We start from the raw sequence: 19,729 nt of genomic DNA, 5'->3' as shown, positions 1-19,729 counted from the left end.
TTTCATTGTACCCAGCATATATTGTATATTTAAAACCCTCTGTGTCAGATGCAGCAGGTAGCAGTGCTGGCTTGAATGGCGCTCTGTGCCACTGCTCTAGATTTAGACCCCAATGCTTGCAATACTGTTACTGTTCTTGAACAACAGACAATAATAATAATAATAATATATTCAAAAATGCTGAATATACAATAAAAAAATTGTGGTAAGCTTTCATGAGCCACCAAAAAAATGACGGAGGCTTGGATTTGGCCTACGGGTCTTGCGTTTAACACCTGTGTTTTAGCCCTTGAGGGCCCCGTCTATTGGTAGTCCACAAAGTCCAATCACAGACAGCTGTCAACAGAAGCCGAACACCACTGAGATTTGCGCTGAGAATGCACGGAAAGGCGAATTCGGTCAAGTGTTGCCAGGTGCCAAAACAAGTGAATAAATCACTGAGCATAGGCGTTCCCCTTAGAATATCAGGCCTGACCGCTTCTTCGCCATCTACCCTTGCTCGAGTGCAGACTTGAACGAAATAAAAAGCACTGGCTACTTCTTGTGGAAGACGGTGGTGGGGGTAAAATGTCCTCATGACAAGCCCCCTCGCCATCCCCATCCCCGGTGTTTCTATGCAAATTGGAGGCCCCCCCTGTAAGCCTTGAGCAGATGAATTGAGAGCCTTTTAATTTGCTGCCGTCAGAACAGAACAGAGTCCATTTAATTCCGCCAGCCGAGGCCGTGTCGGCAAAACGCTGACAATATTCTTTATCTGGTCCAAACACACTGGAAAAGTGCGAGTCACTCCAATTACAGGCATTATCTGCAGGGCTGCTCCGGCAAATGGATGGATGGAGAGAGAAAGGGAGAGGGAGAGGTTAGAGGGAAGAGAGATGAGTGGGAAGAAAAGTAAAGGGTGAGGGAACAGAGAGGACGGTAATGAACAAGGGCTAAAAGGGGGGTGGGGGCAGCGGCGGGGAAAATGGGAAGCCAAAGGAAGTAAAATCAGGGGAGAAAGGATGGAGCGTAAACCCTGCTTCCACAGTCCACCCACTCTTGCTTTTGTGTCCTCCAAATTTGTTCATTCGCCCCGTCGAGCCGAAGCCTTTCACACGGCATCTGGTTAATCCTCCACTTGGACCAGAAAACACGCACACACTTTACCCGGTGTTCACTGTAGCCATTCTTACGCTGAAGAACATCATTTTTAGAAGACCTCTGCCAAGGTTTACGAAAACATTTTCCCGAAAGATAGCAACGAGTTAACAATGGACCCCTGCTATTGGTGGGGGATAGTGACTGGGAACGGGCCCGACCACGAATAGCAAAACTCCCCAAATAACTGTCGCTCATTATATTTGCCATGATTTAAAATAAATAAATAAATAAAAGCTCAGTACCCAACATTTTGAAAAAAAACCAGAAGCTTGACAAAAATAAAGGCAACTATTTTTCTTTTTTTAAATTCTTGAGCAAATATCTACAATGTTAAAGACAAATATTCTTACATTCACTGCATTTGAAATTTCACAAATGCCCTAAAATTACTTCTTGAATTGTTGTAAAATCTGATTTTAGTTGTGCAACATACTACATCCATCCATCCATTTTCTGAGCCGCTTGTCCTCAGTAGGGTCGCGGGAGTGCTGGAGCCTATCCCAGCTGTCATCGGGCAGGAGGGGGGGTACACCTTGAACTGGTCGCCAGCCAATCGCAGGGCACATATAAACAAGCAACCATTCGCACTCACATTCACACCTACGGGCAATTTAGAGTCTTCAATTAACCTACCCTGCATGTTTTTGGGCTGTGGGAGGAAACCGGAGTGCCCGGAGAAAACCCACGCAGGCACGGAGAGAACATGCAAACTCCACACAGGCGGCGCCGGGGATTGAACCCGGGTCCGCAGAACTGTGAAGCAGATGCTCTAACCAGTCGTCCACCGTGCCGCTGCGTAATATACTCTTTTTTTTCTTTTTATGTAAATCCCTTGTCATTTTTCCCCCCAATGTTCCACTATTTATTTCGATTCACATTTTACATTTTCTTTTATTTAATTTTGTATATTTTTGTTCAGTGTCTTCCCTGTAAAAATTTCTGAGAGGAGGTTCAATATGCTGAAAATCCCATTAACTGATATATTTTGCCCACCCCAGAATACAAGTGGTATAGTCAGGTCCCTCCCCATTTAGCAGCAGCTTTCAGACTTCATAACACTTTAAACAAGAAACAGCATATTACATTTTGGTGACGATCTGCATAAAGGCGCAGCGAGAGGAATTCATTTGCACTGTTTGAGTACATACCGTTATTGACTGTATTTATCGAAAAAACTGTAGACGGGTAGTTTAGGTAAGCTTGTGAGGATGCAAGTTAATGTCCCTGGTGACGCTCAAATAAAGAGTTCAGGATTTTAAAATTCCACCCACACAACCACAATGCAACCAGTCTAACACATTGCAAACATAACAGCTGCTAGTCCGCGACTAAGAAGTGGTAAAAATGTGCCACGGAGCCACTCTCCAGATGCCTCCTTGGCTGCAGACATATGCTCGTTCCTCTGGAGGAAGTCAGAAGAAGAAGACACTTCTTTGGGATGACTGCTACAACTCAGCTCCAGTCCCTAGAAGGGGGAACACGGTGATATCTTCAACCCTTCCAAAAAGCCCTCGAGCTGTTCAAATGCAGATAACAAAGATGTGCGCGACCATCTGAAGACATCCACATTTGGAAAAAACAAACAAACAAACAAACAAACACAATTATCTATGATGCAATGGCCAGATTTGGCAAACTGTCAGGGATGTAGTTTGTAATTGTAATCTTAATTGAGGTCAATTATATTATGTCTTAATGGGAGTGAATCGTATTGTATCTTCAATGATTGAATCATATCGTAGTTTGAGTAAATCGTTTCATAAATGGAGTGAATTGTATCGTATCGTAATTGGAATTGTGCTGTAATTGGAGCAAATCCTATAAAAACTGTCATGGGAGTGAATCGTATCGTAATTGAGTGACTCATAGTCATAGGAGTGAATCCTATTGCATCGTAATTGGAATTAATCATATTGCAATTGGAATAAATTGTATGATATCATTTTAGTGACTCATACAAAGTAATTGGAGGAAAACCATATCATAACTAGTGTGAATTATATCATATCATATTTGGAGATAAACATGTAATGGGAGTTAATCCTGTTCGATTTTAATGGGAATGAATCGTATTATATCGTAAATGGAGTGAAACTCTCATCTAAATTGTCAAGTAAGCTATGGAAATTGGAATGAATAGTATCTTAATTGGATCAAATTGTATAGTATGAGATCGAATAGTATCGTAATTGAAATTAATCCTATCATAATTGCAGAGAAATGTATTGTTACGTATTTGGAGTTACTATATATGCATCGTGAATGTGTGGCATGGGTCTTAGTGTTGGAGATGCGAATCAGTAGTGCTGCAGTGGCGCTTTGACCTGTAAGCCAGCGAGCGGGCTTCCGAGTACCGTCGGAGTCGGACGTGAACACGCCTTTGAGCGTCTGGATTTAGCCAGTCGAGTCTGGCGGGCAGACCAGAGCGAGCCGTAAATTGGACGTCCATAAATGGAACGCTGCCAACAGGCTGGCGATGTCACGATGTCTGTGATCGTGTGAGTATGTGTGTGTAGCGTGAGTCTGTGTTTGTGTGTTGCAGCAGCCGGAATGCTGCCAACAGGAGCCTAGTGGCCAGAAATCAATAAAGTCTGCCAGGCGAACGGAAAGGGAGAAACAGAGCTGGGATGTGTTTGGACACTATCCAACACCGGTGAACCCGCCCAACCCAGTACACCCCCACACCCCTCACCGCCTACTAGCCACCCAGCCTCTTTCGCCATCCTCACAAGCTTACCTAAAAATTTTAGAACATTTTCACCGACATGAAGTGAAAATGGAAGGCAGTATGCACATGATTCTCATTAACCCACAAAAATATTATCCAGCGAGCTGATTGGATAGTTGTGGCATGTTCACTGCGTTTATCTTACTCTGGTAATTTTCTTATCTGTCCTGGCTGATGATACCCGATACATGAAGGCAAAGAAAAGAGAGAAACCTCTATGGAAACACAATGCAAGCGAAGACTAGGACTAGACCAGGACTGCATCCGGTCATTCTACAGGTCATAGGGGTCATTGTGGCGCATCAAGAGACAAAATGGGACAAAATAATGGACATTATGGGATACTATGGGACCCAATAGAGCATTGTGGGACACTACAGGACAAAATGGGACATAATGGATCATAATAAGATAACATGAGACACTGTGAGACAAATGGGACAATGGCGCGTCATGTGACATGATAGGAGATCATGGAACACTCTGAAGATAATCGGACATAATGGGGACATTATGGCACACTACGGGACAGAATTTGTGAAATTATGGGACAATATGGGAAATAATTGGACATGATGGGACACAATGAAGCATCGTTGAACACGATGGCTCATAATAGGGGACATGGTAAGCCACTTTGGGACAATGTGGGACAATGCAACACAATGGAACATCATGGGACACAAGGGCCATTATGGAACAATACAGGACAAATTAGGGGACACAATGGGAAACTGTGGAACATAAATAGGGGACATGATGGGTCAACAGGGTCATTATGGGACACTATGGGACATATAGTAATAGGGTACATTATGGCACACTATGAGTGTCACGTACGTGGTTAGGGCGAGGGCGAGTAACGCAAGGCAAGAACATGGTGGACCCAATTGCAGGGAAGCAGGGAGTCAAGGCAGGAGTCCGGGAGTCTCAAAATAATATTTATTCTTCAAAAAGGGAAAATTGAACAAAGTCCCACAACAGATACCAATCAAATCAAAGTAACAAAGAAACACTCAAATAACTAAAACTGGAAACAAACTATGACCTGTGAGTAAGACGTGGAATAGAAAGGGAGAATGACACCTGACAATGACATGTGACGACTACTGGCGACTATGACATGGCAAAGACATGTGACAACGACAATGAACCGACAAGAACTGAAAGAAACCAGGGAACTAAATACAAACAGATTGACGAGACAACGAGGAACACCTGGACAAAACACGAGTGGCTGGAGAGAGCTGATTGGCCGACACAAAGTAGACGAGAACAGGTGGACACAACAACCTAATGAGCACACGACAAACATGGAACACAGGAAAACATGGAACAAAACTAAACACAACCCAAACCAAAACACAGACCATGACAATGAGACAATGGGTCATAATGGGACGGAACACGTTAGGGGATGTTATGGGACAAAATGGGACACCCCAAAGGTGTGTGACTGGGTTGAGGTCACGTTCTTACGTACTGTACTCCTCCAAGCATGCCTTAAGGGACCGTTTCTTTGCACACTGGGAACATAAATGTTTCCTTCCCCAGGTTAAAACCAGCTCCATCACTTCCACTTCCACCATGGACATTCTGCGCTTATCGTCGGTGACAGCGCCACACCCTTGTAGATGAATAATCCAGGTGTCAGCGCGTGCTAAAGGTTATGCCTGCAGACAATCTCTGCTACGGTGGCCATATGACCTGCTCAACATGGATGAGCTCTTTATTTTGAAATGACAAGAAGTGTGAGTTGCTGGTGCACAAAGAAAGCCAAGAAACCAAACTGTCACCCAAGGAGAAAGGACATGTGTGATAACCTGTTAATGCTAACTTGCCAATGCTAATTATTATGTAGTGGATAAATGTTATGACCTAAAGCCAAATTAGCAACTTTAGCTTGGTTTAGCGTGTGCTTCAGCCACTGCGCTGTGCTGGACTAAAAAAAAAAAAAAAGCTTAAACAATTGTAACATTATGCACAGTTTGAACATTTAATTCAGTGATACTTTTATGTACCACTAGAGGGAGGCCATGCACCACGAGCGGTACCACACTTTGAGAACCATTCATCTATCATACTTTCAGAATATCGAATGAATCAACATATTCATTGGGCTGACACGTCGGTCCGGATTTCCCAATATTCAAAGTCAACTGCGACCAAATGAAAACTCAAAGTCAATCAAAGCCAACATATGGAGGAACAAGTGATTAACTCAATGTTTTTAAAATGAGCAAAACAAACTCGAAAAAGGAGAGATATTGATTGAAGAACTAAAGACTTACCAGTGTGAGAGTCCTAAAATGTTGACTGTGTGTCTGAGTGTGTTCAGCCAGCCAAGTTAACCGCAGCCCGTTACTGAACTTTGCCCAACTCTCTGAATAGACGTCAGTTATTAACAGGCATGCCGCGTCTCTGATAACTCAACTCCGACAGAGTAGAATGTTACGAAGAAATTCTGTTCCTCGGCTCTTAAGTTTAATGATCAATAAGCCATTGATCTGTTTCAAAAAACAACAACCCAAAAAAAACATTAATATAGCACTTGACCTAAATGACAGCAGCTGGTTTGTCTTGGCTATTGTCTCTGTGCTATAAATCAGGTGTTGAAAAATTGAATAATTATTAAGAAAAAAAACTAAACTGCAGTTCTGTTTACGCACAGTGACAATAGACATTTTGATTTTCTGAACAGGCTGGATAAAACGTCAATTTAATTATCTGGACAGGACAGAAAAAAAAATCAAAATACTTAAATATAGAAAAGATACTATAACTATATATATATATATATATATATATATATATATATATATATATATATATATATATATCGGAACAAAATTTGTACATGAGCATTAGCATTATTGAGCTATCGCTATTGATGGGCATTTGGCCATATTATCTTGATCTCCCTTGGGGATGATTATTGGAATTATTTCTCAAAAGGGTTTCAAAAAGTAATTAATCAAACATTTGTTAAATATTATTATCAAACCGTTCTGTTGGAATGTTCTGGATTCCTGTTTCTATGCTGGTTTCATACTGATTATAAAACGATTCAAGACTTAAGCAGAACAACTTCCACCCATGAATTTTTACTGCCTTTTTACTACAGTGGATTGTTATACGACAGTTGGTTGGTTTGGTTGGTTTATTATCCATCTATCCATCCATTTTCTGAGCCGCTTCTCCTCACTAGGATCGCAGGCGTGCTGGAGCCTATCCCAGCTGTCATCGGGCAGGAGGCGGGGTACACCCTGAACTGTTTTCCAGCCAATCGCAGGGCACATTTAAACAAACAACCACTCGCACTCACATTCACACCTACGGGCAATTTAGAGTTGACAATTAACCTACCGTGCATGTTTTTGGGATGTGGGAGGAAACCGGAGTGCCCGAAGAAAACCCACGCAGCCACGGGGACAACATGCAAACTCCACACAGGCGGGGCCGGGATTTGAACCCCGGTCCTCAGAACTGTGAGGCAGCCGCCCTCACCAGTCGCTCACCGTGCTGGTTTATTGGTTTATTATGCTTCATTAATTTGGTTGGTTGATTGACTGGCTGGTTTCATGCAGTCAGTTAATTTGATTGGTTGATTTACTATCATTGGTTGGTTAGTTGGTTTACTAAGGTTGATTGGTTAGTTTCCTACACTCAGGTATTTTGTTTTGTTGGCTTACTACAGTTGGCTGATTGGTTTATTACAGTCAGTTTGGTTGGTTGTTTTACTACAGTTGGTTGATTTTTTGTTGTTGCTTACTACATTTGGTTGGTTATTTTACTATGGTTGGTTATTTGGTGGTTTTACTACTGTTGGTTTGTTTGTTTGTTTGGTAAGTTGGTTTACTACAGTTAGTTTGGTGGGTTTGTTATTTACTAGATCTGGTTGGTTGGTTGGTTTACTTCAGTTGGTACGTTTGGTTGGTTGCTTTACTATGGTTGGTTAGTTGGTTGATTTACTACATTTTTTGTTTGTTTGGTTTGATTGGTTTACTATGGTTGGTTGATTCTTTTACCACAGTTGATTGGTTATTAGGTTGTTTACTATGGTAGATTGGTTTACTATGGTTTGTCGGTTGACTTGGTCGGTTGGCTTACTGCAGTTGGTTAGTTTGGCTGGTTGGTTGGTTTGGATAGAGAATCTCTATGGGAATATTCTGAACTCTTGTTTCTACTCTGGTGTTGTATTATTTATTGACCAATTCAAGACTTTTAAGCAGAACTGACTTTCATCCCAATTTTAGGGGGTTTGCTTGTCCTAAATGTGTCCATAACGCCACTTAAAGGATGCTTCCATCTTCACTTTGAATGTGATTTAATTATAAAAGCAACTAGCAGTTTGCCTTCAGGGAGACAAACAGCTTAAAAAGAAAAAAAAAATGTTAAAGTGTTTTGTGTTTGGAGTTTGGAACAGCTCTGGTGGGAAGATACACTGACTGTGACACACAGCTGCACACATTTCTTGAGAAGCTTGACACCGTTTAATTGCGCTAACGATGCAAATTTGTGTCGCTGTTTGGCTGCAAAACAAGGACAGCAACGTTGTTGTTAGATGTCTGACAATCCAGAGAGAGGTGGAAGCAAGAGAAGGAGCAAATTAAATATGCGCTTGGTTAGTTTACTATGGTCGAATTGGAATACAACGGTTGGCTGGTTTACGACGGTTCAATCAAATGGTTCGGTTGATGGAAGCAAGAAAAGGAGCAATTAAACAAATATAAATTCAATAGTTTATTTATTATAGTTCCATGGTTTGGTGGCTTGGTACACTTGGGTTGGTTGGTTGGTCGATTTACTACAGTTAGTTGTTTTACTACAGTTGGCTGGTTTGGTTGGTTGGTTTACTACAGTTGGTCAGTTGGTTTACTATAGTGGGTAAGTTTGGTTGGTTGTTTTACAACGGTTAGTTGGGTTAGTTGGTTGTTTACTACAGTTGGTTAGTTTATTATAGTTGGATGGTTGGTTGGTTGGTTGGTTGGTTGGTTGACTACAGTTGGTTCACTACTGTTGGTTGTTTCTTTTAGTTTGCTATAGTTGCTTTTGACAGCTAGATGTTTTTCTACATCTGACTGGTTTGGTTGCTTGGTTGGTTGGTTGTATTACCATAGTTGGTTGGTATTGGCTTCCGACAATTTGTTAGTTAGGTTGGTTGGTTTACTACAGTTCGTTAGTTTGGTTGATTGTTGTACTAATGTTGGTTTTCTTGGTTGATTGGTTAATTCACTACAGTGGGTTAGATTTTTTTGGGGTTGGTTTACCACGGTTGCTTGACTGGTTGGTTGGTTACTTTACTTGGCTGGTGTATTATGGTTTGTTACTTGGCTTGGTTGTTTTACTCCAATTGGTTGGTTGGCTTCTTTCAGTTGGTTTACTATCAAACAACCAATTTAAAACTATTTTTACAGCACTTTTCATACAAAAAATACATTTCAAAGTGCTTTACATGGATGAAAATCAATTAAAATCAATACTATGGTTGGTAAGTTAAGTACAGTTGGCTGGTTTGCTACAGTTGGTTTGATTATTTTACTACGTAATAGTAGTCGGCTTACTCTTACACTCTCTTTAAAGTACAGTCCTTATTAACGATGAATAAGTTTAGCTTTTTTCTTGGGCTGGTTTCCATGAAGAGGTGACAAAGAGGAATATACAGGAAGTTACATGAAGTAAGCGACAATAACACGTCTGCTTCACCAAAACCATGAACACGTGTACCGTCACACCCCAAGTTTCAAGCACGCAAATGTCGTCGTTACGGAGCTCACGCTCATTGTGCTAAAGATGTCCACTCAACGTGATTTAGCAGCCCCCGCGCCCCCCTCCGGACCCCACTGTCGGCCACGCCTAAAGTGAGCGATGGATCGACTCCATCTGTGGAGCGGAATGGAGCACAATTGCCGAGCGTAAAAATAGAGCACAACTGGGACTTAATGAGGGATGCAATCATCAATTATTCAAAACTCTTAATCATGCTTCCGCACAAACACACACGTGTACACACGCACATTCACACACGCACACACACACACACACACACTAACTTGCCACATGCCTCGCACGGCGCCGCCGCAGGCAGACAGATCCAAATAGATGAAGAGCGATCGAAAGAAGGGGGAAAAACTCCTGTTGCTCTACTTTGTGTTTGCATCATTTCTGACAATCATCCATCAGAACGCATCACATATTTTCACATTCACTCTATAAAAACAGCCTGAATCAGATTTCATACCACTCTGCATTATTGCTGTCAAACAAGGAAGAAGCATGTGACAGTAATTTGGTATATTTCCGCAAAGACCTTGTCCCATTTCCCCGTTCTTTTGTGTGTTTTTCAACTCACCCTTGTCTCAATTTGGACAGCATTCAAAAATCAATAGACACCTCGCTTTCTCACAGAGCCACACCGTCCTACAAAGAGGAAGGGAAATCGACAAAATGAAAACCATTGGTCCAGTCAAACGATTCAAAATCGATATAGACCAAAAAATAAAAATAAAAATATGGCAAGGAGATGACAAGGAACCACCAACGCATCAACTTCACCATGGCTCGCACTGGCCTTAATCACCTCGGCTTATAATACAAAATCAATAAACATCCTGCCCTCGTGTAGCATCACAACTCCACCAAAACGTTTGAGGAATCTGGGTTAAACCTTGCAAGCTGACTTGTGAAATGTCAAGAATAATGATTCTAATAATAATACACTTGTTTTATGGAGGGCTTATAAAATAAAACAATAACATACTCAGATTAAAAACCAAATCAAAATAGGAATAAAACATGACAGATTTACATGTTAAAAGCTATTCGGAATAGGTGTTTTTTTTTTTGGGAGTGATTTGAAGGTGGAGCGATCTGAGCAGTCACGTTGGGGTTTTGAGAGCAGATCCCAGAGGGTGGCAGCAGAGATGGCAGAGATGGCGAAGGCCCCCCAGGTTGGATGCCGGGTCCGGTGTGGTGGTCAAAGGAGGTTATTGTCGGAGGAGTGGAGGCTACGGGCGGGGGTGTGGTGGTGGAGGTAATCGGAAAGGTAGAAGGGGGCCCGTTTATGGGGGGTTTTGTGAGTGAGAAGAAGGACTTTGGACTGGATGCGTTGTGGACTGGGGGAACAATGGAGATTCGGGATGTGATACAATATCGATATGTGTTCATACTGTATGTGTTATTGTTTTTACAAGATCTAGACCGCCCTTCATCGTTCACATCCCAAACTATGTCGCTGATTTTGAAGGGATTGTTTTGTTTAAATAATAATTTACAGTATACGGGCAGTATGCCGCACAGCACTGATGAGCGCTGATGTACTGTAAATAAGAGCAAGATGAAGAGGCAGAGTAGGTCCCCTACTAAGATGCAGGAATAGTTGTCATTCCCACAGAGCACAGAATATATGCCTGGGAGTGCTGTTGTATGCTCTGTTTGGAGGTGTTGCTGCTGTGTTTGTGTTAAAGTAACAGTTGTTTGAACATTTATAATTATTGTCACATCTATGCTAATTTCTGTTACACATGTATACCGTTTTATATTATGTTAGCACGAAGCTAGCGGACCTTCGTTAGAACGAAATCATGTGGTTTGGTTGAACATTTTGATGTCTAAATATAAAATGTTTAATGCTCTTTTGTTTCGTGTGTCAGGTTTACAGTAAACTTCAACAAGGAATGACAAAAAGCGTGAAGCAAACATGAGTTGCCTCATGCAAATTTGGTTGATTATTGTGATTATTATTATTGTTATTAGGAGAAATGTGCTAGCGAGGGTGTCTTGTTTTTGTTTCCTCCAAGTGATGTTGTAAGAGTCTCCCATTTCTTGACAGCGAGAGTGAGGACAGGTGCTATGATATACAGTGGAGGCCTGCATCGTCGCAGTTCGGTACCCACGGATTCACCTAGCCGTGGATTTATTTCAATTTGTTTTCACCCCGCCAAGTTTACATTTTTTGTTGTTGTTTTTGTTTCTGTTTATAAATATTACGGGTAGGCCTGGAACATGTAACCCCGTAATAAACAGGGGTTCGCTGTTATAGCGGTTGCAGCTTCTTCACTGATGTCCACCGATGTATCGTATCCCAATAAAGTTCTCGCAATCCTGATCATTTGAGATGGCAACATATTGGATCAGAGAGAATTTAAAATCAACCAAAATCTTTCAATATTAGATGAGAGCAACAATCATCATGAACATTTGGAAGCTTGGTTTAAAATTTCAACCTGTATGTATCGGACCGACCGCACCGGCCGACGGACGGACAGATGGAAACTGTAGACGTATGCATTAGCAAGCTACGTCAACTATCTATAATATTAAAATGTCAACAGTGGTGCTTCTCTCACACAACTACACGCATTCACATGCTTACTCTCACATACACACAAACAGTTTCAGAATCCAATGCAGTCTCTCAAATACACACAACAGATGCATGCTCTCACATGCACACGCCCTCACACACCATTTGCCCTCCCACGTCAAACACATGAAGCCGCGACGGATCAATTTTACTGAGTGGCTGACGTTACTAACGAACTCTTGCTCCAGATGGATCCTGACAACATGGGTGACCACACACACACACACACGGCGAACCGTGATACGCACCCACTTGCCCTCATCATCAAACTTAGTGTTGAATCACCGTCGGATTATTAGACCCGGGATGAGATTTGCATAAATTCCATTGGTAAGTCTTTGAACTTTTCTGCGACGCACACGTATAAAGGCAAGGTGCAGAAATGTGTTAGCTAAAGTTCCTGGAGGTGAAGCAGCTCCGGAAAAAGAGAGCCTTTTAGCACCCGGCGGTCCATTGCACTAGTTCAGTGTGCGTGAACTCTCCCAGGGAAGTGCAGAACATCGCAGTTCTCTTCTCAGCGGGGGGCCCTGAGTCAATACAAAGCTCTTTAAAAGAGCTTGAAAAACGCTTCTGTGTTTGTGTGTGTGGCACAGGCAGGGTTTTAACATTCAAATGTCTTTTTTTTTTTTTCAGCTGCATGCAACTCGATGGCACCATTGTACAAATGTGGGGCAAATTGGTCCAAAAGTGAAGGACTATTATTCATAAGTAGACAATATTCATGCAAAAAATAACACTATATATTGAAATGAATACTTATTGGCAACATAAACACAACCGATTTCCACAACAACAGTACACAAAACCATATTTAGCCCCCCAAAAATGTTGCATTTTCCCTTAAAACAAATAATTGATCCAGAAAAAAAAAATGGAATACTCTGCCACGAAACCACTACACAGTCACAGATAATTTATTATGGAAATACTATTTCACTGCATTGCACTTTAAATGGTGGCAGGTGTGGGCTGACTCACATTAACATGAGTTTGAACGTGATTGATTCATTTTAAAGACAGACAAACATAATGAGGGTGTGCACATTTGTACAAGTACAATATTTCAGTTTTTTATTTGACTTCTCCTCTCAAAGATTTTTCTTTTTTTCAATTGAGTTGTTAAGGGTTTAGGTCACATTAATGGTGTAAAAAGGTTTGAAATTATTTATTTTGGTCACATTTTTATATCACAAAAACATGCCGTTTGTACAGGGGTGTGTAGACTTTATATCCACTGTATATTTAACCCCATAAATGCACTGCTATAGACTATAAAAACATGTTTAAAGGCATAAAGTACTCTAAATTGTCATAAAAACCTTCTTTGCCAAACATAAATATTTAATTTCACCATAAAATAATGTTTTGAGCCATAGAATAGTATATTTTCAGTATGAAACAATGTATTCAGCCACAATTATATTGTCCAATAACACAACAGCTAAAGCAATGTTGTATTTTACCATGACACTGTATTTTGCCATAACAATAGTGTAATTTAGCTTTACGATATACTTAACCACGGAAATGCTATTCTTCATGAAACAAAAAGCTTCTTCAGCCATCAAAATGCTGTATATGGCCATAAAAACACTTTTTTTGTCCCCTTAAAAAAAACTAATGAGTCATAAACTGCTAAATTGTTTGACATAAATTAGTCTATTCAGCCAAATTCTATAGTTTGCCATAGAAACCCTGTATTTAGCCTCCAAATGCTATATTTTAACACAACATAAAACAATTACTGTATTTTCAGCCACAATAATGCAATATTTCGCCATATAACACACAAACCAAACTTATATTTAGCCATAAAAATGCTATATTTCACCAGAAGTATTGTATTTTACGATGAAAACACCATATTGAGCCACAAAATTGCTATAATTGGCTCGAAAAACACTATTCCCCCCCCCCCCCCCTGCGCAAAAAGCTATATTTTGCCCCAAAAATCTAAATATTATATCTCCCTCAAAACACTAATATTCACACACACACACAAAAAAACTAAAGCAATGTTTTATATGACCATGGAAACACCGATTTAACCATAAAATATTACGATAATTTTCTGTAAAAAAAACACTACATTCAGCTACAAAATGAATCATATTTCCACACATAAAGCTCTCTGTGAGCAACTCAATGTCGCCATAAGTTCTATACATGCTTTGGCTGTCATCATTGTAAACACCACGGCGTGAGACACCATGCATATGGATGTGTGTCTGTGTGTGTGTGTGTGTGTGTGTGTGCGCGCGTGTGTGCAGGTAACGATGGTACCGTCCCAGTCTGTTAATGTTCGGGCCTCTCGGCGCCATCCATCACAGAGCCGTACCGCTAACGATAGCACATACACCGGATGGGGGGAAGAGGACAAGGACTGATCAAGACAAAAGAGCCGTAAAGAAAAATGGCTGATTGGAAAATATACCAACGGGGATTAGAAGAGACACATACACAACTTACGAAAAGTTTGGTGTATTGGACTTTCGGGTGAAATTTCCAATTTCAAAGGATGTCCACTTTTATGCCTCTTGCGATGTCGTGTGACTGTGATAGGTGAACTGCGATATAACATGGGGTTAACTGGACAACTTTGACTGTATGTATCTCACTCTAAAAAGCTCATTTGAATGAGGAAGACAAGCCGGTGGAGAAGAGGCGAGCGGCATGAAGGGGGAAGCAGACGTGCTGTCACACACTGAGCACTGAATGAGTGTGTGTATACGTGTGTGTGTTCGTGAGTGTACGTGACTGAAATCCGCAATCTACTCGTCTAAAAAGACACCTTCTCTCGCTCACACACACACACTTGCACACAAACAATGCAGTGTTCCGTGAAACACTGTATTTAGCCACAAAATGTTATATTTCTCCATAAAAAAACTAATTATTCAGCCACAATGCTACCATGTTGCACAATAAAAACACCTTCTCACGGGACTGTTACTGATACAGCTGTTGTTGTGCCTATTGTTCTCTCTTCCCACCCTCAGTTGCTCAACTCCCTCTATCCTGTTTTTTTCTCTCTTTCAACCCACTGCCCCTCTACTCAACCCAACTGGCCTACAAAGATGGTTGTCCGCAGAGCCTGGGCTGTTTGAGGTTTTCAGTTTGTGAACAATTCTTCCCCCCCAAATTTTTTTTTAATTTCAAAAAGAGGCTTGAATCTGTTCGATACTACTCCAAGTTGGAGTTTAACCGCAAACAAAGAGAATCGCACATTGTGTATGAACAACCACACATCTTTCCCTTAGTATTGTCCGCTAGTTTAATGCTAACCAAAAAAAAAATGTATTAATTAAAAAAAAAAAAAAGCAAAACGCCATAGATGAGCTAGTGAATAGCATCTAAGTGGCGGTGGTATAACCCTTTAAAGCAACAGATGTTTGAATACAAACAGTGGAGGAATACATGTACACAGCTAATGTAACAATACTCACAGGCATATATTCCTTATCCTCTTCAAAGACTATTATTGATGCAGCTTACTGAGGAGCCGAGTATACTGTATATCCATGTCTGTACTGATACTGCTTCCCAGTGGCCAAGGCACGCACAACTGAAGGAGCCGCACAATCTCTATTCAATTGAAGCAAAAAACACAGTCCACTGAGTTGAAGTAGAACATTTGGCAAAATCTATCAGTTTATGGTTCCATTCATTTCAATGAGGAAAGATCATTTGAGTATGAATGTTTTGATGAACGAGCGTGCTCACGGAACAAATTCAACTTGTGTCTCACTATTGAATATAATGTATGAGGAGTGTGGCACTTGACCTATTCAATGCGTAAAGTGCCTTAAGATGACTTCTGTAGTGAATTGACCGCTAGATAAATAAAATTGTCTGGACTGGACTTGACATCAATTGACTTTTTGTGTCACTTCTGTAACGTGGCAGCTATTGGCATGATATAATAAAGGATTGCTCAGCATTGTTCTGTGATGTCACCCTGGAGATTACTTCTGAAGGGCTTCTTTATTCATGCAGGTAGATGCAATGTGAGGGTTACTATTAGAAGGCAAAGACCCGAGCGCTTCCTTCCCCCCCCCCCCCCCCCCCCCCCCCTTCCCTATCTACTCTCAGGCAGCCCTGAGCGAGATGGAGGCCGACGCCGCTGTGAAATTGGCCTGTCAGATGCCTCCACTGGCAGGAAAACACAAACTGCGAATATGCTAATAGACTGCAGATTAAGATAGAGTACAGTAGTAGCTGCGGGCGCACGCGAGTGCATTGATATGCACTCGCGTGCGTGTACGTCGGCTGGATGCGGCGCTAATGCAGTGCGGAGTAGACTGAATGGCGATAGGAGTAAGTGTGTGATGAGCTTGCAGGTGAGGAACAAGAGGAAATGCGAGGTGAGATGTGCTTCCCTGTGTTTGCAGGAAATTGTAATAGAAAGTGGTACGAAGAGTTACGGACAATCAATCTTAACGAGACTCTATTCAGTAACATGTTGCCAAGAAAATTACAATTTAGTAATTTAGTAATTGAGAAAGTTTTAATTTGAATATGGAAAAAAATATATTTAGCCACAATGTTATTGTTCCCACAAGGACAGCATATTTAGCCACATAAATGCAACATTCCATCGTCAAAAAATACGACACCCACGGAAATGTAGAATTATCCCATAAAAACATATTTTAGCCACAACAATGCAGAATTTTCCCATGAAAAAAAAGCTATTTAGCCACAAAAAAAATTAACATTCCACCATAAAGACACTATATAGCCACAGACGTAGAGGTCTACCATGAGAACATTATATAATTAGCGACATAAATGCTATTCATGAGCACATAGACTATATATATATATATATATTTAGCTCTAAAAAATGTATATTTTACTTTTAAAACCAAATATTTATCAACAAACATAATTTTCTTTAAAATCCAATATTTAGCCACGCTATATATTTTCACAAAACACCACTTTTAGCCTAAAAAAAGCTACAGCACCAGTTGCTGTTAAAATGCTTCATAAATGAAGTTGAGTTGAGTTGAGTAAAAGTAAATACTTAGCCACAGTTTTCCGCCACAAAATCACTATAGCGCTACAAAGTTAGCGCTTGCCAGGAAAACAGTTTGGAGCCACAGAAATGTAGGATTTTACCATGAAAACAATATCTAGCCACAAAATCTGCATGCAAACATGCAATATTCTGCTATAAGAAACAATAAAGCCACAGAAACACCCTCTCGATGCCGGATATAGAGCACAAAGTGGATATTTTACCTTAAAGGTGACCATATTTTGGCTATTTCGACTTCCATAGAGTGACTCTCTAACATGGACTTAGTATAAAAGTGTCAATTTCATTTAAAAAAAACACCTTGGTTTTGTTATACAAGTGTCCAGAAAAGGCCCCGCTGACAGCTACTTCTGTTTGACCCAGTTTTGTATCCAGTTTGTCCATATTCGGCTAAGACCGCCCCCTTTTCTGTGATTGGTTACCTCCATGTTGAAGACCCACTTGTGAGAACACACGTGTGTGTTATGTTGACAGCGCTGGCTCGTAAGCGGAAAGGGAAGGCGGAGCTCTTCGCTCGTGACGTAGACAAACTCGAGAAATTTACGTAACCTGATTTCAGGCCTCTCGGCAGAAAAACAAGCGTGAGGACCTCAGCAATGCGTGGACGATTTCAATTAATATTTCACGTTTGTTTACTCAGGTAACATAGTCAATATTACATTCCAAACACTGGAAAAAGTTGGCTTGCTAAAATATAGCACCTTTACAAAACAAATATTTTGCCACAAAAATAATAGACAGTCACATAAAAGCTAGATTTTAAAATCAAACTTACTTTTTGCCACACAATAGCTATTATTCCAAACTAAAAACATAAAAACACTAAATAGAACTGCAGCAACAAAATCACTATATTTGAAAAAAAAAAGTGTATATTATACATTGTAAACCAAATATATAGCCAAAAAAGCACCACATAGCCAGAGATCTCATATCTTCTCTATGAAAACACTGTTATACTACTATTTATTGCCACAAAACAATATACTGTATATAGCCACAGAATAGTATATGTTGCTTTGAAAAGTAAATATTCGGCCATATATTTATACTACTTATTTCCACAAAACATCTTGACACAGAAATATACTATAATTAACTTTTAAAACCATATATTTACCGGTAACCTAAAAAAAAAAAAAAAAAAGCTATATTTCACTGTAAAATGATAGCATGTATCTGCATAAATGTTATATTTTACAATAACACTATAAAAAGCCACAGAAATATTGAAATGTGGACATGACAAAGAACATAGAGCATAACATATTCATTCAACTTCCCTGCCAACCGGAGCCAAATATCACTCAAAATCAATAGGCTTCTTGCTTTAGCTATTTTTAAAAAGTTGGAAGATGGGAAAAATTCCACTTCAGCTACCGGAACGTGACAGCCAGAAGAAGAAGACATTCACCAGGAGCTGCACTGACATCGGTATTGCATATGTGCGTGCGTGTGCATGCGCATGTGTGTGTGTGTGTGTGTGTGTGTGTGTGTGTCCGAGGCCGAGCACGTGATTGATGTCGGCAGCGAGGCTAATAAATTGCCCGGGGTCAATCCACTCCGGTGAGGTAGTCCAATCCCTGGAATGTCCGGCAGATATGCAGGCTTCCGAATCTCCCCTGCGGCACAAATTCCCGAAGAAGCCGTTCATCAGCCCCGGGATCATTAAGTGCTTCTCGCAAGAGAGAAGCGGGGTGGAGGGGATTGCCGTAAAAACTCATTTGAGGGTCCATTTACAGCCGAGGACCAAGTTCGAGTGCCTGGTCTCCAGCCGAGTTTACCATAAAAGCACTGGTTACCGTGCAATTGCAAAGCTTCTTTATCCCTACACTGATGCAGCCCCCCAAAAACAAAACTTGAAAAAGATATCACCTTAAAGCTCCTGCTACCTAAACCCTCCTGGATCAGATCTATGTCATACCTTGGAAACACTATTTAACAACAACAACAAAATCCTATTTTTTCACCATAAAAACACTATTTAGACACCAAAGTGATCTTTTACCGTGAAAATATAATATTAAGCTACAAAATTGTATGTTCTACCTTGAAAAACATTTAACAACTAAAATGCCATTTTTCACCATCAACACACTGTATTCATCAACTGGCACGTTGTATTTTGTCATAAATTAAAAAAAAAAAAAAAACTCTTCAGCTGCAATACGCGACATTTTACAGTTATACATAGTTAGTTATACATTATATTTAGCCATAAAATAGAAAATGTTACTTTGAAAATCAAATATTTAACGAATAAAATACTATATTTTCACTATTATGCCACAAAACGCAACATTTAACAATGAAAATATGATATTCAGCCTGTACAATGTTTAGCTTTTACATTTAAAATCAAATATTAAACAACAAATTTGCCATATTTCACCTTGAAAACACATTAGCCACAGAAATTAATATTTCTATAAAAACACTATACTCGTCTACA

General features: G+C 40.4%; 1 protein-coding gene across 8 annotated transcripts in view; it reads right to left on the bottom strand.

The window, feature by feature from the left end:
• Positions 1-19,729, bottom strand: part of dab1a (DAB adaptor protein 1a) — a 99,513-nt gene that overhangs the window by 58,234 nt on the left and 21,550 nt on the right. The window lies entirely within an intron of this gene.

This window comes from Phycodurus eques, chromosome 8 (assembly GCF_024500275.1).
Source record: "Phycodurus eques isolate BA_2022a chromosome 8, UOR_Pequ_1.1, whole genome shotgun sequence".
Taxonomy (NCBI): Eukaryota; Metazoa; Chordata; class Actinopteri; order Syngnathiformes; family Syngnathidae; genus Phycodurus; species Phycodurus eques.
The sequence above is the reverse complement of the archived record's forward strand: the minus strand, read 5'-3'. Positions and strand labels throughout refer to the sequence as shown.